Source organism: Anomalospiza imberbis, chromosome 12 (genome assembly GCF_031753505.1).
Source record: "Anomalospiza imberbis isolate Cuckoo-Finch-1a 21T00152 chromosome 12, ASM3175350v1, whole genome shotgun sequence".
Classification (NCBI taxonomy): domain Eukaryota; kingdom Metazoa; phylum Chordata; class Aves; order Passeriformes; family Viduidae; genus Anomalospiza; species Anomalospiza imberbis.
In genome coordinates, this window is record NC_089692.1 from 627,829 (window position 1) to 653,737 (window position 25,909).

General features: G+C 45.5%; 1 protein-coding gene across 2 annotated transcripts in view; it reads right to left on the reverse strand.

The window, feature by feature from the left end:
• Nucleotides 1–19,561, reverse strand: part of CDH11 (cadherin 11) — an 82,396-nt gene extending 62,835 nt beyond the window's left edge. Inside the window, exon 1 of one of the 2 annotated variants that reach the window (XM_068202436.1) lies at nt 19,382–19,561. The gene's annotated coding sequence lies outside the window, so the exon portion shown is untranslated. Of the gene's footprint in view, nt 1–6,884; nt 7,079–19,381 lie in introns of those variants that run through there. The other variant, XM_068202437.1, reaches the window with a different exon arrangement.
• Between the last annotated feature and the right edge of the window lie 6,348 nt (nt 19,562–25,909).

The window sequence follows — 25,909 nt, forward strand, 5'->3', positions numbered from 1 at the left end:
AATTTAACAAACATGCAATATTTAATTTGAAAGAGCACAATGGATATTTTATAAAGAAAACACCACTGCAAATAGAATTTGCCTTCTCTGATCCAAAAGATGGCAAATAAATCTGAAAAGGGTGATTATAAAAAATGAATTCCACTCTTTATTTTCATTTATCAGAATCTTTTAAGACAAGTTTTGGTCTTCCTTCACTCAAAGGTCCCCATTCCAGTGATGTTTCCTCCAAGTGACTTTACAAGGAACAACTCACCGGGATGTTGTTGGGGTGGGGCTCAGGACAACCTGGTTTGGAGGGTGCAGGTTCAGGTAATGAAAGCCTGTGCAGCTGAGCTGAGGGGGCTGTGGCAGCTTCATTTTGACCGTTCCTGAGGAGAAACTCCTCTGGGGAGCGCTTGGGCTGGTGCCACCTGTGGGTTGCGGCAGCAGAAATCCAACACTCCTCACTCAGCTGCCTTGGGCAATCCACGGCCGCTTCAAAAGCCTGCTGACTCCATTTGGTTCTGAGAATTTAAACTGGCTGGTTTAATGTTTTGCACAACATTTAGTACTCTGCAAATGTTGAAGTATGTAATTATGCTTGAAATCATTAGAATCACAGTAAAAAAAAAAAAAAAAGAAAGAGAGAAAAGAAATGCAAACCAAACAACAAGAGGAGAGCAAAAGGGGGATCTCTGTGGATCCCTGTAGTGAGTGCACTGGAAACCCTGAACTGAGGTTGGGAATCCACTTATGTGGCACTGAAAACCCTCGCACCTGAGCCAGCTCAGCAGGAAGAATCTCATGGAGCTGAAGGAGATCAAGAATGTGAGAAGGGAATCCATGGTATGAGAATATTGAAAAATAGACAGTAGAGACATAGGAAAAAAGATCCAGGCACTGAAAAGGTGAAAGATGAAGCAACATTGGGGTGAAAATTTATAAATAAAGAATTAATTTTATATCGGTCTTTCATCTGAGAAAGGGCATATGGAGCAAAGAGTTCTTCTTGCCTCTAGCACTGCTCAGTCTATTTTATATTTCAGCTCTTATGATGGAGCCCATAAAGAGCTTCCTGCAGGGTCAAACTTTACATGAAACAAAGACTTTAGGTACAACACCTCCATGATATCTGCCTTTGACTGCATTTAACCCTATTAACCATCCTCAAAATTCTAATGCCTTCCACACAAATATGTGCCAGGATTCCTTTGATATCCAAGAATATCCAAAGTTGCTTATCATCCCCTATCCCAATGCTGTAACCTGCCCAAAATTCACTGAAAGCATTTCAGAAAAGAGAAACAAGGAACTGGTATTGGTAATACCCCTGCATGAATCATATATGGAGTGGAAGGTCCTTTTCCCCTCAAATAATAAGAAATCCTTGGGAAATTTCTGGAAGGAGCAGCGATGCACACGCTGTGCTCAGTGTCACAGAGCAGAGCCGAGAGATAATTACCCTGTGAGCACGAGTCAGTGCGGTGTAAAAAAGGTGCCAAAAATCCCAGTGCTGTCATTAACAGCTGCTGGCTGCTTGGCAGCTGCGAGGGGAGCACAGCCTTGCACTGCTGATGGGCAGATGAGAACACACCTGAACACGGCAGGATATTTATAAAATCTAATCAGGCAGGGGTAAAAATACAGCCATTGCTTCACAAAGACTTGTAGCACGTATTTCAGGTACAAGACATTTCATTTTTCCTCTCGAGCTGGCAGTGTCATATTGCTGATCTTTTCCCTGATTAAAAACTGTTTCCAAAAACCTATTAAATAGGTTTTAATAGGTTTTAATAGGTCTAAGCCCACTGGTTTTTTTTGTTTGTTTGTTTGTTTTTTGGTTTTTTGGTTTTTTTTGTATAGTCCTTGGATTGAAACAGGATCAAGGAGCGAAAGAACCATTAGTGGAACATTTTGTCTATTTGCAGCAGATCTAGTTCCATTGACAGCTATCAACACCAATATTTTTAAGAGTTTCAAAGCACACTATAAATAATGGCACTTAAGACAAGGGGTTTCTACTTTCACTTCTATCTTACCATGTAAATTATCAAAGAAATTGCCTCTGTGCACCACCGAATAAAAAAAGAATGCCAGGAATTTCTAGACTTCGACTCAGGCAGGCAAAGAAAGACATTGAAAAGGTGCAGCTCCTGAAACACCATCACATGTAAGCAGCGTACAAGTTTGAGTATAGGAAACCCCAGATGCGCTCTAGAAGAAGAAAAACCTAAAGAGCCATAAGAACAGAGCTTAAGAAATCAAGAAGCACAGACTCTGGAAGAAGAACATATTTGCAATGTAAAAGCCCTGGATGATACTATTAAAAAAAAAAAATCCCATTCCATGTTCCAAAAGAAGAGTACAAATTGAAAAACAACCCCAGTGAGTGACCCAAGCCTGCCTAAGTCTTGTCCAAACCACATCTGAGTAAAAGATGAAGCATCCCCTTGAAGTAGGTGCAGTTGGTCTTTTAATTACCCTAATCTAGGCACTTCTCTAATTGGATTAGCTATAGCCTTTCACTAAAATAAAAGTGGTCATGTTTAATTGTACATTACAGCATTTACAACAAATAGCTGTTATTTCAGCTGATTCATGTACATTTTGTTTTAGTGGCTGCCCAAGTTCTGTAGCCATTTCAAGAGACAACTCGCTAAACTTGTAAAACATTTTAACTTTATCTGATTTGGCTTTCATCTCTCACACTGAGTTGTAAAACACATTTTTCTTATTCACTAAGCGTGCCACAGACAGAGATTTGGGCTGGAGCCTGATCTACATGACAGCTGCTGAAGCCATGGACAAGAAAAACTGTATCTGAAATTGGAGGGAGCGGGCTGGGAGCGATAGCACCTGCAGCAGCCAGGAGCTGCTGGGCTGGGTTAAGATATATTGCCCTGACTATTGCATTTCATTCTCATGGCAGCAGCAGGCTGAGTGCACTGTTCAGACTTCAGCAGCTCAGATTCTCCTAGAAAGAGGACAGAGCCAGTTCAGAGGTGCTGCTGCTGACTGAGATTACCCAAGCTGACCTGGCTGGTTTAAATCACTGTGTTAATACAAATGCAGGGCTGCTCGTGGTTCCCCCCAGGTTTAATTCCCTGTTTTAATACAAATACAGAGCTGCTCCTGGTTCCTCCAGCCTCCAGCTGCAGTTTCCCAGAGAGGGCATGTCCCTGGATGGGATGAACTGGTATTTCCCCTAATACATGCCCCTTCCCATATTTCAACTTTTCCCTGTTTTCCCTTGGTCTTTAGGGGACAGCAATTCTCACCTGGACAGGCTGGCTCCCTGCTGGTGGCCAGCAGGAGCTCTGGGGACATTCCAAATTTTGGGTGTTTTTTCAGCTGGTGCTTAATCACCAGCGAGATGTGCTGATGTTTGGGCAGATTCCAGAACCTGGTGTGGTTCAAGAGATATTTCAATTTTACAAGAACATTCTGCAAGGCTCCCAAGATCAGTTGGGGGTGCCTGCAACTGCCCAAAATGGGTATGGGGTTGGGAAACAATTAAAAAAACTGTACACACTCCCTCATTCCCACCTCTGAAGGTCATCCAGGAGCACTCTAAGGATGTGAATCCTGAGCACACACATCGTTTATCCCTGAGAATATGGCTGGGCAAAGAGACACCCAAGACTGACTTGCCCTTTCTATGTGTCTCTCTCTGTAAACCTTGGGAGATCCTTTCAGATTTTTAAACAGCATTTAATGGACATGGAGAAATGGCAGGAAAATAAGTAAGCATGTAAAAAGATGGAAAGTAGGCAAGAGAGGTCTTGCCAGAGGAGCTGGAGAGCAGAGGGAGATGGCATTTTCAAAGACTGCAGCACATACAGCAACTTCTGAGAAAAGCTGGGAAAAAAAGTGACCACTCTTAGGGCTTGAGAGTGTTACAGCTTAATCACCTTAATAGGACCTTTTAGTGGTGAACCCAGTGCAAAATGAGCCTCCCCTTTCCTGGGATTTTCTTTCTCTCAAAGGCTAAGTGGCTTTACATTTGTCTTTTGCACCTCTCTAAACCAACTGAGCAACCTTCTCTCTAGGCATTATTCTTAAAACTTTGGTAATGTGAACTCAGAGTGCTCCCTCTCCTTTTCCTGTGTGCAGTTGCTGCATCCACAGTGACAGAACTCTGTTTAAAAGCCTTTTGGCAGACTTTGGGTGCCAACAGCCTTGTCAAAGTTTCACTCCAGTTTCAAGCAGAGATTGAAAGATTCATGATTCAAATGTCAGATTTGTGTCTGCTCCTCTCCTTACATAACTTGCAAACACAAGTCATCATGCATGTACTACACCCACAGCCCCTTTTCTTAGCTAAAATAATACAATGCACTTTGGGAGTTTTGAACTCTTCACCTCAGATGAGGGATTTGAGGATGTGCTAACAAAATTATCTGTATGAATGTTTCCTAAAAGAACTGAAACACCTGTCCATGTACTCTCTTATACAGAGCGTGGCTGTCATCTAAAGATGTTCTGCATTTCTGTCAGGAGCTTTGCTTTGATCAAAGGTAGATAAATCTTGTACTATCTGAATTTCTGTTCATGTTAGTATATAGAAGATATTGTTTATACTGTTGGATTGTAAGATAGCTGGATAAAATAGAAATAAGTGTAAATTCCTACATTTTAGTCTGACTATCCTCAGGCAGCAAAAGGGAGAATGAAACTGTGCCACATCCAAAACTCACCAAGTGAAGATCTAAATGAGAACTCTTATGCTCTGAGATGCTCCATGAAGGGCCTGGGTATCCAAACCAAAGGATGCATTACATCCCTCATTTAGATAATATTTTTAGCTCCTACATTTTTTTCTCTAAGTGCTAAAATATAATAATCTTCTATTTAAAAAATTAAGTTGTGCTAAGCACTTCATTTTCATAAAGCAATTGTTGGCCTTGGCAGAAAATAGTCTATGATGGAGGTTTTCATTTACAGCACCTTAATTGCTTAATGGCTTTTTAGTCCCTAACTTAGACCTGACAATTTCATAGGAAGGAGTCTATGTAAGAATTGCCACTAAACAAACATAAAAGGCACCTTTCTATTCTGTACTCTGTCCATCTTCACTCCACAGCAACAGCAACAATGGGTTTATATCAGCTTTCTCTCTAAATCAGGAAACACAGCCCAGTTTTCAAGGATTTCCCTTAGCCCTTGTCATCTTTCAGGATGATCTTTTATCCACTTCTTAATTTTAATAGGGATACTTATCCCCACTAAATATTCCAAGGGACTCAAAGTCTTGTGTAATTGAATTACCAGGTTTATAGAAAATCACTTATAGACAAAATTGCCAAGGTGGGTGTGGGGAAAGAAGGAACATTTCAGCAAGATGTGGCCCATTATGCAAATTTGTCACCACATGCCATACATAATGAATAAACCTTGTGCTCTTAACACTTTGATTATAGACTATACAGACAATGCAAATTAAAATTCCTGCTGCTCCATAAACGAAATGAGAGGAAATTATGTAAATTCTAACACATTAGATTGATTTGGTTGAAACAAAACCTGATCCACTTGATGTTTTAGGGGAAGAGCCACAATTACAATGATTGAGAAAGTGCAGTGTTAATGAAGTGTGTTATTGCTAATCAATTCCTCCTCCTCTGGTAATGGCAAGACCATGAGCTCTGCCACTGCATCATCCACTGCCCACGGAGCCTCAGAGCTCTGGGGCACACACTGGGGCTGCCAGAAACCCCTGCTGGCACCAGGAACTCACAGGAACTCTGTGACTGACATCCAGGAGGGGTGCGTGTTCTCCAACAGGATCATGGAATGCTTTGGGGTGGAAAGGATCCTAAAAATCATCCCCTGCCACGGGCAGGGACACCTTCCACAAGATCAGGTTGCTCCAAGTCCCATCCAGCCTGGCCTGGAAAACTTTTTGGCAATCCTGCCTGGCTGTCTTGGATGCTACCGGAAATCCTAACCAAGCAACTTCCCTTGAGTGAAATAATCACCTTTCTGTGGTTGACTTCGCAGAAAATAAGGAATAAGATTTTCACCTGGTAATAAACTGACCATGTTTAGTTAATGGAAATTAAAAGCAAGGTCTTTCAGGCTTAAAAGTTCCCTGTCCAAATTAAAGAAACTGAAAAATGGGACCCAAGGGTTTTAGAAGTTTCAAATTAAACAATCTTCCAATAACAGTTGCCTGGGTTTTGTTCTAGGAATTTGAAATGTCTCTAAAATGGAGCTCAGTTGATTAAATTCTGTGATCTGTAGGGAACTGATATGCACAGAGCTGATAGAACTGTTCTATAGTTAATCAATAGATGAAGGCTACACCTTTACACCAAGCAGAGGAACATCGCTCCAAGCATCCCCTCACCATGTTATACAAAATTCTCTGTAGAGCTCCTTACCAGTGAGCTGCAGAATACTGCATTGCTATCTTAATTATTCACTGTGTTGTATAAAATAATTAAGCAGTTTATTTATCATATTTTGCATTTTGCAGCCCTTCCTCTAAAATATTTCCATCGCATTTTTAAAGAAAAAAATTTCATTTGTAAAAGGATCTGCATCATTAGAAATCTGTGACTCTTATTTCACAGGTAAATACAAGCAGGTGGAATGCGCCACTGTTATTTTCTATTTAGATAACTTTTATATCATTCTCAGAAACATTTGTCACTGCACTTAGTGGCTGCATTTGTTTCCTCTCTGCTGATTTGTCTCCCACTAATTTATTTTGGCTCCTGCTGAGACACGAGGAAGCACAGAGACATCTCACTGCCTTCAGCAGCAGCTTCACACAGGACTGGTGCAGGTTGTGAATAAAATGCATCCAACACCAAGGCAGCACAGGCAAGGAGAGAGCTTTTATGCAGAAATGACGTAGCACATAAACACACAACACACACACCGAGGCTGGCACTTACCAGAAGAAATTCTAGTATTTTATGTTTGCTCCATGAACAAGGAAACAACAGGGGTCAGGCCCCAGCTGCGAAAGAAAATTTGGCAGACCGAGAAAAGAGAGCGTTAAAATGAGACGAGAAGGGAAAGATACAAGGGAGTTCATCTCTCCCAGAAATAAAGCGACATTTAGTTTTGCGGGTGGAGGATCCATTCTGGTGGCAGCAGAAGCTTCTCGTCTGCGGCTGGCTTTTTAAAAATGCCAGTCCATTTTCGCCTCGTTAACTGTGAGCTATCGGCGCCGCTGTGAGAGCTCGGGGAGCGCTCGGACTGAGCTGCGCTCCCCTCCCGGGATTTATCCCGGCTCTGGGCCGGGATGCTGCGGGAGCCGCCGCCCCCGCACAGGGGTGCCCAGTCTAATTGCGACGTGCTAATTGGAATTTGATAGCGTGACGTGGTCAGAGAGCCACTCAGAGCTTGGCACAGAGCGAGCTGCAACCCAAAAAGCGAAACATCGCCCAAAACTGAGGAAAACAACGGCAACTAAAGTGGCTGTACAGGAGCGGGAGCTGCGCATTTCAGCGTGGGACAGATGTGTTCTTACATAAAACAGACACAAAGAATCACAGTGGTAAATACCTCACCCCACAGGAGTCATCTTAATCTCCAGCTTACAAAGACCTTCGAAAACGGAGTCTCTTCACATCAGCTTTTACTTGAATTCTTTGACTTCCCACGGCTTTGTTTATAGGAACAGGCTCTCTTTGATGTTGGAACATTAGAAGGAGTGCAACAATAAATTTCCCATATTCTAATATCCAGGCATCCCGAGCTTGTTCAAGGCCCCCTTGATTCATGAAGGCAAATAATTAAATTACCTGAGCTTTGATCAAGGAGTCGCTGCAGTCCCTTTTTGATGTCGATTGAGGCTGTTTGCAGCTCCACACAGATAGCTGGCCCACACGGGGTTTAACCCTTTTGGCACCAGCGGCAGACTGCAGGCAGTGTTCTGGCATTCCCAAGTGAGCCCCACAGCATCATTTGGGAATGCTGTTCCAGAAGGAGCACAGGAGGCATGGCAGGTCCAGGAGGATCCCTGTACCAGACTTGATGGGCTGTTCATTGAAAGGCTGAACCTCTTTCTTCTAAACAAGGTGAAATTATTTCCCAGTCAGGTCAACCTGTCTCAAAAGCATTTTTTGGGAGCTGCTCTTTGGATGGCATGGTACTGAGACATAAAAATGCTGCTGAGAAGCAAAGGGGTTTGCCTTGGTAGTACAAGAGATTTCATCACATCCATGCTTCCCAACAATACCCCCCAAAAGAAATGGGAGTGGGCACAGACTTCCCTAGTCAGGTGAAAGAACACTCCTCAACAGGAAAATCAAGTAGATTTAAGCCTTCACCTCTCCTCAGATACGAGCACCTGGATGAATTAATCTGTGCCATGATCAAGTCAAAGCCCTGGTCATGCTGCCTGCAGAAAAACAGAAACCAGTCAATGCAGACACTGTGCTCTCGGCTGATTTGCCATTCTGAATATGATTACTGAGAGAATTCCTCCACATAAATGAGGAATTAGGCTCCTCTTCATTCATTCTAAGATTCTTTCGGGACATGAGGAGGTTACTAAGAGGACATAATTAGAAGTCATAATTAATATATAGCAATCTCTCCCTCGGTTCCCTACACAGCTCCAACAACACAGCCATGGATACACCCCTAATTTTAGCAGCAGTTGCATGGATGATAGAAATGACCTCACCAGACTACTGAGATGTGGCAAAAACAGCTCTGCAACAGGACTTTTCTGGTCTTTCATGGCAGAAAGACATCTGTCCTTCACAGCACAGCTGGGGAAAGGATCCCTGTCATGCAGAGTGACATCTCAATTCACAGGATACAGGCTGCAAAAAGCATAACGAGCATGCCTGCCTTCCCCTAGATAGCAGGCAAATTATTTTAGGGCATGAGGATGTAGATGGAAATTCATATATTTACATTAAAATGCTTGATAAGGTCTTAAAAATTTGGGATGTTTCTGATTTGTTGGAAAATAAAACTTGGGGCCTTCTGTAAAGCCCAGAGGGGAAATGTGTATAATGAATTAGTAAGAATGAGAAAAGGAGTCAATGTACACACAATTTTATGCATTTTCCATTAAGCCAAAGGAGCTGCACATATAACTAACATGAGAAATGAGAAACCTTCCTCTTTGAGCAAACACTCCTGGTAACACCAGTGAAAAAGTGTTACAGGAGGAGCTGCTGATCTCCAATTCTACAAGAAATTAGCATTCATTAACTCAGAGTAATAAAATGCCCAAGGCAATTATGGGTTAAATATAGTATTCTTTAAAGAACATGGAAACAGTTAAAACACAAGCTTTACTCCACGTTATTTTGAATTATTTCGTTTCTAGTAAAAATGGATGTGATTTCCAGATGGGAGATGCCTCTAGGCAAAAACATTCTCCTTCTCTCCTCCAGTAGGCAAAATGACTAAATACAAATGCAAAAGTCTTTCATAGACATGATTAATTTCATTTACATTATTTTCTTAATAAAGTATCAATGACCTTCTGTAAATATAGGGGGGAAAAAAGTAAATAGAAGTTAAAAGTCCTGAGTTTTGGTAGCTCTCCTAAAATGTACAACTTCCAAGAAATTACTTGCTGTTTGCTCATTTCTGAAGGGAAATACCATAAAGGCTGAGCTGTTCCCTAGACTGTTTGTGGGGATAGTTACAAGCAGGATTTCACAGCTCTGTGATCAAAATACAGAATTGCACGCAGTCCCTCAGTGATGGGGGACACTGCAGTCTGGTAGGAGCCCTCAGGATGCCTGGAAGGCAGAAATTCCAGGAACATCCCCCCTGATCTCCAGCTCATCCTGAAAAAGCCAAGGTCAGGACAACGAGCAATGGCAAATCTTGGTAGATCTTGGTAGATCTGAGAGCTGGCACTTCCTCTGCAGAATTGCTTATTTCAACCCAACTCATTTCAACTTGATTGGATAATTAAACACATATTAATGCAATTTCATCCATTTGATGGAATATTGAGAGTATTCCTAACACTGGTAGGACCAAAACCTGGCTGAGCCCTGGGATGCACAACTCCATCTAAACTCAAACACAAACACAGTGTAACCACCAAAACTCCCTGAAGTGCCACATCAAGGGTGCTGCTCAGTAATCCCAGTGTCAGCGAATAGCCCCATGGACTCCAGCACCACTTCTCTGCTTCAGATCAGGTTCACCAGTCTGAATTTAACCAGGAGATGCAGACATCAGATAAACAGCTTAAACTTGCCTGCTCATAAAATAATTTTAAAAGGCTACTAACCACAGTAACAAAGTTCTGACCATGTATTAACCAAGGTGGATATTTCCAGTGCCTTCCAAAAGTACAAATCCATGCTGAAGGGCACAATAAGGAGGAACTCAACGTTGAGTCCATGCCATGAGGAAAAAACCTAGCAATCTGACTTTTGACTTTCAATTTTCCTCATGTGTTTTGACTGCTCCTTTAAAGCCCAAGCCAGCAGCCACCACAAATTTGGTAATTTGTGATGCTCCAGAATGACAGCACATCACTGCAGCCTGGAGTGAATCCTTGTGCTACCTTTTCCATGGAGTTCATCATGTCCCAGTTCCCTGTGACAGCTGCATATTGTACTTCTCTAGTGAGGCAGCAGGGCTGGTTCCCACTTCCTCTCTCAGGAGAGTGCTCAGGTATTTCTCAGATCACGCTCTTGCCTCATTTCAATGTGGGGTTTTCTTTGTCATGAAGTAAATAATTATTGAAGTCATTGAATGCACCGAGACTTAATTTTAACTGCTCCCAGCACTTGGACATCTGCTGAGACAAATACACAGACAAATGAGCTTTTGCTGTTGGATCCAAAAAGTGAAATAATGTCAGCAGAAGGTCACTGGACATCAGCTCCAAGCTTGTAGTGAGGGGTGTGATTGCCCTGTAGGCTGGACAGGGAAACCTTGCTTAATTCAGGGAGTAGGAAGAGTCAGAGGAGAAGGCAAATGTTGGATAAGCCTGACTCAAAGAAGCTGAGGAGAATGTCTCCACTTTTGAACAAAAGTGGAGCTGGCTGATTCAAGGAGAAATATGAAAATTAAAAAAGAAAGGTCAGAAGAGGCTGCTGTACCTGCTAAAGGTGAGGTTATGGCAGGGCAGAGCAAAGTTTGCATTGCAAAGTGGGAAAGTCTGGGGGTGAAATGTTCACTGAATATTAGATTTGGAGCTGCACAGGGAGAGCAGGATCTGACAAACTGAGGGGCACGGAACCTCATACACACCTCAGCAAGGTGAGTGAACTCCAGCTGAAGGTGCAGGAACCTGAGAGACCCCAAGCCAAGGTCAGGAGCACAGGCAGGACGCCAAGGGCACAGAGACATCAGCCTCAGCTGCTGTGCATGGTTCGTTGTGAGCCAGGGCATGCAGATGCCCCAGTTAGCTCTGAATGCTCCAAATCAGCTTTGTTTGTCGAGGGCAGTGGACTGTGACCTGCAGCACTGGGTTGGGAAGCACTGAGCAAGGGATCAGCTAAAACCAGTTTCACTTACAGGGCTGTAGCCAAAGCACCACAGAAAGCTAGAGATCTCTAAGAGGATTTGTAACTCAATACTTGAAACATGAACATAATGAATTGATGAGTATCATTTTTTCATATAAATATTATAAAATTCATAATTTTAAGGACAGAAAAAGCAATTATGACCTACAGGCTGTCTGACCCACAGCCACATGTATTGCTACCTAATCAGCCCTTTTGTATGTAAATGAAAAATTGTTTGCATGCAAATGCCACTGCCTGCTCTGTTTTCTTCTTGCTTTAGAAAGAGAAATGCTATGGAAATTGCCACCGTGTTAAAAAGAACTGAAATGCATACTAATCAGCCATATTCTCCCAGCTATACAAGCTATAATTGGAACAGTAACAAATAAAAAGGCAACTATCAGCACTGGACAAAATTTTCTATTTGAATCAGAGCCCCAAGTAAAATTATTATTCAGCTGCTTTTCAAAATTTTGGAACCTCTTGCGTCTGGAGAAATTGGGTTTGAAACTGTGAATGAACAGTGACTTTTCACTAATGTGAAATATTGAAGATCTCTGGAATTTCAATTGCAAGAAAAATATCCTGAAAGAGAATGGGAAGGAACAATTATCATAAAAAAATGTCTGTTCTCTGTGTGCACTGGATAAATTTTGGCGTGATTCTGAGTTCCACCTAGCTGCTGATCCCTGTGGCTCATGCAGTATGGAACCGGGAGGGTTCGATCAGTGCACTGGACCTGCTGAATTAACCTGGCAGCATTCAGCTGCTCAAGTATTGCTCCTTCCTGGAAAACAGTTCACAGCCATTCCTGCCTGAACAGGAAGTGCCCTGAAAGCAAGAAATGCACTAAAACCTTGTCTTGAATGATCTACCATGAGATGAGTGATGCTGAGAAATCCTTAACTGCACCAGTGTGTGGTCACGTCTCTGAAGGGACCACTGCTCTGAGGAGGGTGAGATTGAATCCTGCAATTGAATCCAACATTTCAACTGTGTTTTCTATTCTAATGAGACCTTCTTAATTTCTAAATGCCATTCAAAGTCCTGTATTTGCCTCAGGAATCTCTTTATCAAATTAAACTATGTCCAAAAATTAGGGATAAACTTTCTGAATGGCATTTTCTTTGAGCAATATAAAGGTTGCAATTTTTACCTGTTGCTTCCAGCAAAGTTTTCCAGTCACCTCTATAAATGGTTCAAATGCCAGCCAACTTTGCACAAGGTCTATTTCTTTCGTTTGCCTTGCAATGTCTACACACACACACAAAAAACTCAAACGAAAAAAAACACCAAAAACAAAACCCAAAAAACTGTAGTTGATAAAAGATGAAAGGAGTAACAGAGTTATTCGTTCAGCAGCCAAGATCTGTGAGATAATTACTTTAAAGAAGGGCCAGACCATTTAAATTTATTACTTAATGCTGACACATGCATGTATTAATAAAACAGTTAGCATTAATGGAAATAGGGTTTAGTCTCCTGATTCCAATAGAGCCATCATTTCTGCTTTCCACTGAACTAATGACTTAGCTGTGGCAGAATGATATGTATGCATGTATTTAACTATTTAACTTAACCACTGAGACCAATTAATGTGTTTCTGATGTTTGATTTTATTTAAAAGTATATATCAGCAACCTCACTGGGATCAAAATTATGTTGAACCAGAGTTTATACGGCAGCAGTTTAACCTTAAGCCTGACTCTCTCACCTGGAATAGCTGATGTAAGAGCACTAAAATGGGGGGCAGAAGAATCAGCCCTTCAATGGGATTTGGCTTCCCAGGCCAGCACAGACTGTGTGCTTAGGGGCTCATGTGGCAGGGAGTGGGGCTGTGAGAGGGCGCAGCACTGATTTACTGCCCGTCTGGGTTTGGAGGACAGGATCTAGGGACAAACCTGACCCAGCCAGGCTGAGCTCGAGCTGAGCTTGCTCAAAGGCACAAAAACCTGCACCAGTTGCACCATACAAAGACAGGGGAGCTAAATGCTCAGTGCTCTGCAGCTCACAGACACAAAAACTCTGTTTTCAAGGCTGTTTGAATAAAATGCCTCCTGCTCATCTTTCCAGTGTTTCCCTGCACAGGCTGGTGTCCTCACAGTATTACTGGGGGCTCACAGCAACAGTGTCAGCCTGCAGCCACACCACTGAATGAAACCTTAATTGCAATTACTGTCTAGTCAGGCATTTCCTACAGCTGACATTCACGTATCAAAGTCCTGTCCAATTTTGTCTGCGTTATCATGCTCCGTGATCCACAGTTTCTGTTAGTGTATCTATAATGTAGCTACAGTCTACCTGTTGATGAACATTAAACATCATTGTAATAATGAATTACGTTTGGAAACCTCTTGCTGCACTGCTCACCAATCACTCTGGCTCCCTTTTTACAGTCAGTTACTTGGTCCTTTTCTTTTAATCCATTTACATTGATTTCTACTACTCCAACTCTGCCTGCCATTGCATTCCAATTAAGAATTCTGATGAACTCTTGCTGATTCAGAAGGGAGAGGGCTCTCACTCATTGCCAAACTTTGGAGGAAAAAAAAAAAAAAAACCACAAAAAAACCAACCAACCACACACACAAAACCCCCTTAGAATTCGCTTAAGCCAGCACTTCAAAACCGAGGAGCTCAGTTTTGGCTGGTGGAGCCAGCAGAGCTCGGAGGGACGGGCGTGCCTGGGAGCCACCGCACCCGAGCCGTGACGAGAGGAGCCCCGGTGCCTTTGCCCGGCAAAAAGAGCCTTAATGTCACCTTCCTCCGGGCACGGCTGCCGGCTCCACTCACTAGCGGCTGAATTCCCGCTGGCTCCGCTGATGGAGGCACCGGGAGGCACGGCCGCTGGCCCTGCCGTGCGGGATCTTCTCGGGAGGGCCTTGAGCAGCACTGGCAGCTCGAAGTTTCCTCCCAGCCTGAGCGCAGGGAGCAGCTGAAGGGCTGTTCCCTGCCCCGCAGCACAGAGGATGGGCACTGACAGGACTCCTGCGCAGGAAATGTGCCCTCCTGTGCAGGAGCCACTGACACTCTCACCGAGGGTTGTTTTCCCAAGATAATTCCTAATAGTCTCTCTCAGGCCGTTGACAGGAAACTGGACAGCTATCATGGCACTGTGCTGCCTGGCTTTGTTGTAGGCAAGAACTTGGATTAGGTGCATAATGGACTTTTCTGGCTGCACCCAGTGCAAGTTTGCAATTTTGTAGAGTTCTGCACTGTTATTTATGGTATATCCTTCTTACACAAAGCAATGTGGCTGGTCTGAGTCAAATCAAAGATCCAGTCTGTAGGAACACCCCAAAGAGGATGTCTAGAGGAACATCTGAATGAAGAAGGCGGCAGCTGGAATAAGGCTCTTCCCATGCCTGCAACCATTCCAAATCTATATGATCATATATGTCCTTGCTGGTCAGCATCCAGCCTGGATGGGCTTTGGAGCAGCCTGAAGTAGTGGAAGGTGTCCCTGCCCATGGCAGGGGGTGGAAGGAAATGAGCTTTAAGGTCCCTTCCCACCCAAACCATTCTGTAATTCTGTGAGTAGTAACATCTTTTGTATTCCAGGGTTCTGCAGGATATATGGAAGTGATTTGGGCTAATTTGCTTTTCTCAGGCCTTCAGCTGTGAGCTCCACTGACCTGGATATGAACAGATAAAACTAGTCCAATTTGGCTTAATATGTGATTGTTTCATTGTGTGGGTTGTTTTTTTTTTTTTGTTTGTTTGTTTTTGTTTGTTTGGTTGGTTTTTTCTCCTGTCAGGGATGTCTTTATAAGAGCTCTCAAACCTGATAACATCTCTGAAAGAAATACATTTTGTTTCACTGTATCATTTTTTTTTCCTGCCTTTGAACTCTTGGCATGGCATGAACCGTCTCTGCCTTTGAAAAGGAACGAAAGAGCAAGCAAAAACCCTCCCGAGATGGGCCCGCGCTCTTATCCCACGCCCAGCCTCCAGCTGTGAAGTCAGCCTGTCTGCAGACAAGCCGCACTTCCAGCATCCCAAAACTCCTCCGCCAGAGCCAAGACGGTGCCGCGCGGCCGCAGGTGAGGCGGTCAGCGGCTGGAGGGCTGTAAAACCCCGGGGACGCGGAGAGAGATCCCGCGGGATGTGCCGAACCGGGAGCGGCTCCGGGAACAGGCGGAGGGTCCGGCCTCGCGTCCCGCGGGATGCTCCCGGTGCGGCACAGAACCGGGAGCGGCTCCGGGAACAGGCAGCGGGTCCTGCCCCGCGTCCCGCGGGATGCTCCCGGTTCGGGACAGCCGGGAACAGGCGGAGGGTCCGGCCTCGCGTCCCGCGGGATGCTCCCGCCGCGGGCACAGAACCGGGAGCGGCTCCGGGAACAGGCGGAGGGTCCGGCCCCGCGTCCCGCGGGATGCTCCCGGCGCGGCACAGCCAGGAACGGCTCCGGGAACAGGCGGAGGGTCCGGCCCCGCGTCCCGCGGGATGCTCCCGGTGCGGCACAGCCAGGAACGGCTCCGGGAACAGGCGGCGGGTCCGGCCCCGCGTCCCGCGGGATGCTCCCGGTTCGGCACAGCCGGGAACAGGCGGCGGGTCCGGCCCCGCGTCCCGCGGGATGCTCCCGGCGCGGCACAGCCAGGAACGGCTCCGGGAACAGGCGGCGGGTCCGGCCCCGCGTCCCGCGGGATGCTCCCGGCGCGGCACAGCCAGGAACGGCTCCGGGAACAGGCGGCGGGTCCGGCCCCGCGTCCCGCGGGATGCTCCCGGCGCGGCGCGGAACCGGGAGCGGCTCCGGGAACGCGCGGGGCAGCACTGCCCCCTGCTGCCCGCCCGCCGCAGCGCGGCCGCGCCAGCCCCGCGGAGCCCCCGGAGCGATCCGAGCCCTCCTTCCGCGGGGATAACGCACCCGCGGACCGCCTGTCTCAAAGTCTGAGTCCTCAGCGTCAACACCCGACACGGGGCTGCTACATTTTCTCCTAAAATGCTATAAAAAGCTGTAAACCATGTCCAGCGTGTATCACAGCAAGGGGTACCGTGCTCCTCGACCAGTAAGAGATAACGTATCGGATGTACAAAGACACAGATGGCACAAAATGACAATAAAGTCCTCTTAGTTCACCCAGACAAAGCGCCCGACCCAATATCCACTTAAATCAATGGCCACCTTGTCATTTCTGTCCCCAAGCCTTGGGCTGGCCCCAACACAGAAACAATGAAAGCTGAAGTGCCATTAAAAGCATAAAAATGGGTATGGCATAGGAAATTGTACAGAGATTTTAGCTTAAAATGCTGGTAGAAAAACTCAGACACACACACAAAGTCCAGGAAGTATGTTGCTAAGCTGTTTCAAATTAATTGATTCCAGATGAGACCTCTGCTTCTCACACAGAGAAATATTTCACTAAACATCCAGCTCACAAAATGGCTTCAAAATTCAGTTAGGGAGTTCACCAAAAATAAGAGATGCCAGTTTTAAATGTGAGATGATTTGAAATTTCTGTGATGTCTGAGCTAGCAATAGTGTCTATTGTGGAATGCTCATCACTCAAAGGTTTGTTTGTCAAGTTATGCTGTTACATTACAGCAGTTGCAGAAAATAAGATTGCTAGTCTCAGTCTACTGTAACTCTGAACTTCACATATGTTCCTTACACTAAATTAAATATGTCAGATGTTGTCAGAATAGCATATTAATTGAAGCTGAAATCACATGTTACAGTTTAAAGCATTTTATCAGATAAATCACAGAAATCACTCCAATCTTCACAGTTGCCCCATATTTTTATGCAGAAGAAAAATTAATTTAGCTGCCCTATCTCTCAAATATTTCTATACATATTTTCCTCTGAAACTGCTGTGAGAAATTGCAATGACTTATCCCCTGGCATGTCCTATTGCAGCAGCATTTCTGCTAATGAAGTAATCTAGTTCCTACTGATTTCTTTGGACAGACAACACTTAGAATTGTAACAAAGTTAAAGCTGATGTGGAGAAGCCTATAAATAGCATTCTCTGTCCATGCTTATTCTCTGATATGCAAGGCTCAAGTGAAAAAAAAAATCCTATTTCAGGGCCTAAGAACAAGAGCCTGCCAAAGAAAGATGTCCTTTAGGTAAAATTTTCCTAAAGTATTTCCAGTTCTTTTACTGAATATCTTGTTCTTAGTTCTGTAACTTTATTTTGTTCTTCTGCAAGAGACAGGAGAACTGCTTTTGAACTGCAGCCAGGAACTTCTGTTTTCTAGAGCACAGACTTTTCTAGACTCAGAAACCTGCTCCAAGAACGCCTGGTGTGTTGAGGCATGAGGCTCAGACCAGACCCCCTGCTCCTCATTTCCCCTGCTCTCACTGCCCCTCTCCCGGCCGCAGGAACTGTGCAGCCCTGCCAGGGATCTGCTGCTCCCGAGCAAACATCTGCAGTTCCCCTGCCATGGACTCGCACATATCTCTGCTTATAAAACCAGCCCAAGGACCGAGCACAAGCATCGATTTGTGTTCCAAACCTCGGCGGACAGACCTGGCTGAGGCAGATGTCTCGTTAATTATTGCAGGACTTCTACACTGAAAGGCAATTTATTCATTGGGATCCGTGAGCCAGTGTGGAAAAAGAGAACAAAGTATTTACCTGGAGAATCACACAGACTTTGGAAACACTGAGGCAGAAGGAATAGCAAGGTGGGGGGAGGAGACAGACATTCAGCAGCGCCTGAATGCGTGCTCCCCTGCCCCTGAGCCCGGCGGTGCCTCTTATTCAACAGTTCCATTATTAAATAATTCAAAACATTGGATTTCTTAACAGAGAGGCACGGAGTCTGTGAAAACCTTATCGTATCACCATCACAAATCAACAGGAAGAAAGTCTTTCCCAGGGACTTGCTAGTAATTGGAACGTGAAAAAGAAATGAGCATTCTCCTCATAAACGGCCAATTTCTGAATTAGTGACCTCGTTTACTAAAGAGGTTCCTTTGTCACAGATATCTGGGTAGGTAAATACTGTGTTACACAGCCACTGTCCTTTGTAGCAGCCTCCAAAGAAGCTCTCCCAGCATATAGTGGTTCTCTCCTCACCAAATGAATATTTAAAAAGTAGACAATAAAGGGGGACTTCTATAGGAGGTGAAGGCACTTGTGTCATGATGTCAGACTGCTATATGTGCTCCCGGAGGGCTGCACAGGAAGCACTTTTATTCTGAACTTAATGGTATTTATGGGGACCCACAGCCTGATCTATTTTACCTTCCTTGGGGATGTGCTTATGCATGCATCACCCAGGAGTCTAATGCTTTTTGGACTAGCCCGTGTTGGAGACAGATACCATTTTGGTACCTTGTGAATAGTAATGCGTTTGAAAGCCAGCAAAATAATTAAATAAATAAATAAGTGGGGGGAGGAGAAGGGGGAAAGGTATAAATCAAAGTCTTTGCCTTTTTCATTCTGGCTAGAATATCCTTCATTTCATGCACTCCTAATTCCTGCATATCCATTTCGTGCCTGGGAGCTAAGGCGCAAGTAAAAGATTTTCACTTCGGGGCTTTCGGCATCTGCTTCTCCGGAGGAACATTTTAAAACGGCCAAACGCTCGCCCTCTCCCTCCCCGCCCCCGAGCAAGAACTGAAGGGAGGGAGGAAAAAAAAAAAAAAAAAAAAAAAAAACAGGAGAAAAAAAAAAAAAAAAAAAAAAGCAAGCAGCGTCTGCCAGAGCGTTTTCCTTCTCCCTCCGGAGAGCCGAGCGCGCCCCCGGGGCCCCGCGGCCGCCGCAGCGCCCGCACCGCGCCCGGCCCCGCTCGGCTCCGCTCGCACACCTGCCCGGCCCCGCCAACTCCGAGGGGCCCGCGAGCATCCCCCCTTTCCTTTCCTTTCCGAGCTGCCCACACGCTCAGCCCCCGCCGCTTCCCTGCCCTTCCCTGCGCTGTCCCCTTCCCCCGGCGGGGCTCTCAGCGCTCCCCGCTCCGCACGGCCCCCGCCGCTGCCCGGCTCCCCCGCTCACCTGCGGCTCCCGCGGGGCTGGCCGCGTCCCTCGGCCGCCTGCGGAGCGGGGACGCCAGGCAAGTCCCATTCACAAGTGGCCGCGGAGCGGGCTCGGCAGCATCTTCAGCCTATTACACTCCAGCGGCAGCGGCTGCTGAATGAGGCTCCGAGCTAGTGGCAGGAATTAGAAAGAGGGAGGGAGGGGAAAGGGGAGAGGGAGGGAGAGGGAGCAAGGGGAGTGAAGCAAGATTAGAGGAAGGGAAAAGCTGGAGGCTGTTGCTTCGTCTCGATTTTCCTGTCCCTTCCCCCCAGCCCAGGGGGAGCGCAGCCCCCGGCCCTGCCCTCCCGCAGGGCCCCGCTCCTGTGCTCCGCTGCTGCCCGCGGGGACCAGCTGGGGCTGGAGGGGCCAAACGAGCGGGGCAAGCAGCCCGGGGCAGCCCGTCCCTGTCCCTGTCCCCGTGCCCGGGCAGGGGCGGGTGTCCCCTCCCCACGGGTCGTTCCGCACCCTCTCGGTCACGCAGGCACCCACGGACACGGCTGCGAGGGGGCCGGGGACCCCCACCCATGCTGCGGCGCTGGTGCCCTGTCCCTGCGTGTCCCCTCCCTGCCGCCTCTCTGCAGGCTGCCCAGGGCCACCCCACCGCGGAGCGCCGAGCGTGGGGACACGGACACGGGGACCGCGCCAGCATTTTATACCCAATCCAGTCATGTTTCCTGTCAGGAGCAGACATTTGTCCAGGAGTAAAAAAAGACCCAAAAAAAAAAAAAAAAAAAAAAAAAAAAAAAAAAAAGTTAAAGTTCCTCAAGCATTTTTGCATTTTTTGCATGTGGAAAAATCCTGGTCTCTTACAGCTCATAGCCAGAGGCTGAGGCCAGGCCTGGACCTGGAGGGGGGACCCTTTCCTTCTCAACCACGCCTGCCCCATGGCTGCCCCTCTCCCACTCCCCGTTCTCCTCACCTACAGTGATTCCCAGGTGTGGCTGAGCTCCGTGAATGCAAGGAGCAGCACCCTGAGCCCATGCACCCATCCACACCCAGAGGCAGCTCACAGTCCCCCTGATGCCCACACAGGCACAGGTGAGCCAGCAAATCCCCTCTGATCCACCAGCATCCACCGTGCCCCACCCGCGTGAGCCTGTGAGCACAGCCTGCGCCATCCCTGTGGCTGTGGAGCAGAGCAAGGAAGGATGCAACACGTGGCTCCTCCAGAATACGAGTTGTATTCACTGCTGGAATAAACCTGGTACCTCTTTGTGAAGACATTCTGCCCATCCTCAGGCAGCCCATCCCTCGGCTCGTTCCCCAAGGCGGCACTGGTGCTGCTCTGGGACAGCACCACCCAGCCCTGGAGAACAAGGCTTTTATATGCTGTGGTTAATTAGCTCTGCCAATATCTCCAGGCAAAGGGAAAAAAAAAAGCACAAAAGCTGCCACTGTACAAACAAAGAATTTGTAAGGAGGAAAGCTGATAAACAATGCATCCTTAGGAGGCTGAGGGACACTGAATGTAGCACAGTGGAACACTAAGTCATAAAATTGTTTAGGTTGGAAAAGCCCTGTAAGATCATGAAGTCCAACTACTCTCCCAGCCCTGCCAAATCTACCACTAAACCCCATCCCCAACTGCTATATCCAGAAGTCTTTTAGTGCTTGAGTCATCACTGCCCTGAACAGGCCCTTGACAACCCTTTTAGTGAAGAAATTTTCTCTAATAGCCAATCTAAACCTCCCTTGGTGCAGCCTGAGGCCATTTTCCCTTGTCCTGTTTCTTGTTACTTGGGAGCAGAGTCTGACCCTCACCTGGCTACGACCTCCTCTCAGGGAATTGTAGAGAACTCTAAGGAGAGGGAGCCTCCTTTTCTCCAGGCAAAATCACCCCAACCTGGCCCATGGCAGCCTGGGGCAAACAGCAAGAGCCCTCTGGCTGCAGAGCTGGGGCTTGGAGAATTAAGGACACAAACTGGTTCAGAGCATGGTTGAGAGTTGTCATTTCAGCTGGGAAAGGCCCAGGGACAGACCTGGGGACCTGGATGGTTGGACAGGGTGAGAAACAAGGGCCACGGCTGGGACAGCCCTGAGCAAACCCAGCAACACCCCAGGGACTGAGCTGAAAGCATGACGTAACAGCACTGCAGAGTAATTAGTACTGAAGGTCTAAGGGCTTTATTTTTGTAGGAATAGGGCTCTGGGACTAAGACAACACGTTTTAAGACTGAGTTTTGAGTGCGAATTCAAGGAGCGATAAAGCCTATCAAGAAATGAAACATGCGAAGGATTGTTTGAGAACATCTTTAGGGAGATGTGGACGAGGAAGGAGGGTGGTGCACATTAATTTGACAACAGTTTTGTCAAGAAATTGGTTTTGGACAGAAAATACAAATATGTCTCAAAATTGATTATGTCGACCCAGTCCAAACATGTTGCCTTCAATGAACACCAGTCAATATCTCGGTGATGATGAAAGAATTACCATTTGGGTAATTACCAACGGGTACACGGCAGTGCATGTGAGCTCTGCCATAACTGACACCAAGCTGAGACCTGAGAGCTGGCAGAGGAGCTTTTCCCTTCTCTTGCTGATTCCAGCACCATGGCAGAGGGGATGACTTTTGCAATTCCCTTTTTTAAACTGCTGAGATCAGATTTTTTTGAATATAAAGGAAATGTGAAAGCAATTTAAATCTAATTAAGCATATACAATAGGCACCCATAATATTCTCTAGTCAAAGAGCATATTGATCTATAAGGAAAGGTTTCATTAATTCCATTCAAGGACGCACGTTAACAAATGAGTGCAGTAACATCTGATCTGGAGAGAGCCTTGTATCTTCCTTCCTTCTGCACTGAAATCTCAGCATAAACTAATCAGATTCTGCTATTATTTTTCTCATTTGTTCATTTTCCTGTAGGATCTATGGATGGATGGTCCTAATCTGCAAACAAAATTGAAACAAAACTCCTGCTGGAATCTGTGTTTGCACCTCTGGCTAAGTCCCAAGGCTGATTACCTGAATAACCACTGTGGAATTAATTTCACCTACCTTAAACCATTTTAAAATTGAAACTCTAACAGGCTGTCTGTAGAAAAAGTCCAGTCAATGTCAATAAACAGTCCCTCAAACTGGGACAGGCTTTAGCTGGATATGCCTCTCTGTATCCCAAAGACAACCTCCTCACTAAAATCCTACCTACAGCCATCTGCCAGCCAGAGGAAGCAGGACCTGCTTTTTCTGTTGGACACAGAAAAGAAGTGCTCAAATGAAAATCAGCCCGTGATGCTGATAAATGGCGACATTTGGGATATTCCCTTCAGCCACTGCAGTTCCCATTCCAGCAGCTCCAAACCACCGTGCCATCCTCCAGGAGAGCACTGCACAGGGAATGACAGCAGCTCACACAAAGGAGGCGTGGGCAGGGAGGAAGGGCAGCCTGGAGTGGCTGCAGAGCTGCCCCACAGATTTCTGCCAGTGTTTGTGAGTTCACAGCCTGCCCAGGCCACACCTTGCTATTCCCAGCATGCATGGAGACAGGGAAAAGTGGTTTTGCCACTCCCCATTTCTGCCTTTGGTGGCTCCCCACCTCCACAGCACTGGGCTGGTGGTCCCTCTGTGAATGGCACATTGAACCAAGCTAAAGTCAGTGTCACACTCACTGCTGGGAAATCTTTCTAAATACAATTGTCAGCTCTCTTCACAAAATGTTAAATGCACCCCCAAAAACCAGGCTGAGCTCCCCTGCTGCCAAGGAAGGCATGGGGAGCAGCAGGGGAGCACATTGAGCCCTGCAGTTAGCATTTCCAGCTGCTTGAAACCTGGAGTCAGAATAAAATCAGTGTCAGACATAAATAAAGGAAGTTTATACATATTTTAAACAGTATTTGTTTTTGCATATCCATATATTTAGGTAAAGAACATCTGTGATAACAAATCTGTGAAACTGAAAAAAAAAAAAAAAGGTTTATTTTCTACTCTGGGTTAACAGAATCTGAAGTTTTTTAAAAATTATACTTATTGCTGGGTAAGTTAACCCATTTTTTGTTTGAAGATAAGCTGGCTGCTTTGTTTTCTAAGCATCTGAAGGGATACATGCACTTCTGCTAATTGAATTATTGTTCTAGGAAATTGTAAGTTTATAAATTAGAGTAAGAAAGCTGCAAGTTTAAATTGGACATTGGTATTGGGGTGCATAAAAAACTTGAACTGTGAACTTCAAGAACTGAACTGCAAAAAGCCTTTAGCAACTCGAAAGAATTTATCAGTACTCCATTTACTCACCAGCTTAAACAGCTTTACACAGAGAATAGGAAAGGAGAAACTTCTTCCCATCTTTTTGACCCTGTTTTCTGCAGCTCCCCCCAGACCTGTTTGGCTTTGCCAACACACGCTCTTCCCTCTCAGCTCCCTTTAACAGACCTGCAATTTCCTTCACTTTTCTTCTCACCTGGAAAATATTAGAGATTTAAGAGGCACATGAGTAGCCCACTGCTATCTGCAGGAGCTGGGAGCACAGGAAGAAGCAGGAGAGGCAGAGGTCTATAGGAAAGGATATTCCACAAAACCAGAACAAAGTATTTTGTTCAAAATGCCCTTCAATTTCAGTGTCATTTTGCTAATGAATCAAAGCACAATTTGAATCCTATGTGGAAACATGAAAGGTGGCCAGGATTGAAGGAGAGAAAAAGCTTTGTTCTTAATAATGCCAAAAAAAGAGAAAACTAATTAAAGCCACAATGCCAGCCCAGTGAGAAGGCAAGTGTGTAAAAAGAGTATAACTAACAAAAGTGTTTTTCTTGTGGTGAGGAAGCAAGGCTTTTACACCGTAAATAATGAACAGCTCAAAGCAGCTGCTACCTAAAGCCATTTCTTCCAGTAACAAATGTCTTCCTTGTTTACTTGAAAAAGGTTAAAACAAAGGCAAAACCACCGAGGTTAAAACAAATATACACAAAACAACTGATACACAATCTCCACAAAGTTCGCAATGCAAACATTTTCCAGGGGTTAGACCTGAAACATTGAAACCTGGAGGGAAAAGGAAATTTTGAAGTGGGAAAAGGATCACAATAAAAACAGACTGAACTATGGAAATAGTGCAGTCATAGACAGAGGATTTGGGGTGGTTTTAAATTTCAGATGTGCACATGGCGCATCTTGCAAGTCCGCAGGCTACATTGATAAACCGTCAGCTGGAAACACCTATCCCAAGTGGAACAGCTGTTCCATGGAGATGAAAATCCCTCTTGTCAGCCAAAGGCAGGCATCCAGGCCCAGGCCACAGAACCAGCACCTTCCTGACCACAGAAGACAACAGAATGGAGTCCAGTTCCATTTAGGCTGCCATAGAAAACAGCTTATTTTTCTCCAGTGTTCAGAGACCTTATAAAGCCGGGTCTGTTTGCGTTAAGGCTTTGCTGGGAGAGCTTCCCTCATGGCTTTGTTTTATAAAATCTGAGGGTGTTTGGCAATGTATGGACACTGAAACATTGCTGTCACATCTTTGAGATCATCTTACCCTCATACAATCCTCTGACTCTTTTGACCCTATTTTATTCAGTTTTATGATGTGGATGCAGCAGCATTCTGGCCATCATCTCATTTCCTCATCTCTGCTGGGAGGCACTGAAGGCCAGGCAGGACTGGGCTGGTCAGCTTTTCTGTCCTGAGGGTCTCTCAAGCCTGGGAGATTTCCAGAAGCACTGGGATGCTTTTGGTTGCCTTGAGTTACACACTTGACTCATGCAGGGATCAAGCCCCAGCTGTGTGATTTTGACCACACTGAAGTAGATTATCACAGAGAACATTATTTGTAAGAACAGTAATTCAGAAATGCTCTATACAAAGGGTCTGCTGACCAATGTAGATTCACAACTGTGAACAATTTATAGCTCCCGCCCAGTATCCAGAAATTACAGCACAGAGAATACAAGGGGAAGAAAAGGCCTGCATGGGTGAGTCAGACCAACCTCATAAACTTTTTAATGTATAAATGTCTTCTGCTAATAAGTTCTTCAGAAATGCAGATACTAAAATTAAATTTCTCATTTAGACAAGGTATTATTTAGTTAGGAACTTGAGGCTCATTTATTTCTGACGCTGTGCATTAAAAGAAAGAAATGCATTTTTTAATGTGTATGAACACACAATAAGGGACAGGCTGGGAATGAGAGGCTGGGGAGAAGCCATGAGAAGGGACCTGGGGGTCCTGGTAGATGGGCAGGTGGATCTGAGTCAGCAATGGAGGGACAATGATCCTTGTGAGTCCCTTCCAACCCAGGATATTCCATAATTCCATGGTTCTGTGATTCCAGCCATGTGTAAGGCACTGTCTGCGCAGGCTGCCAAGCAGGATAACACCTCTGAATATATTCCTCTAATGTAGTCAACTGATAGCTTAATAATTTATCTTGTTAGAAAACAAGTTAAAAAATCACTGCATCTTCCTAGAGAGCATGCAGGGCTTGTACACACATCTGACAGGAAGACATAGCACAGCTAAATAGCTGCTAATAATCGTGTCTTTTCATTCCAGGTCTGAATGTCAGTTATT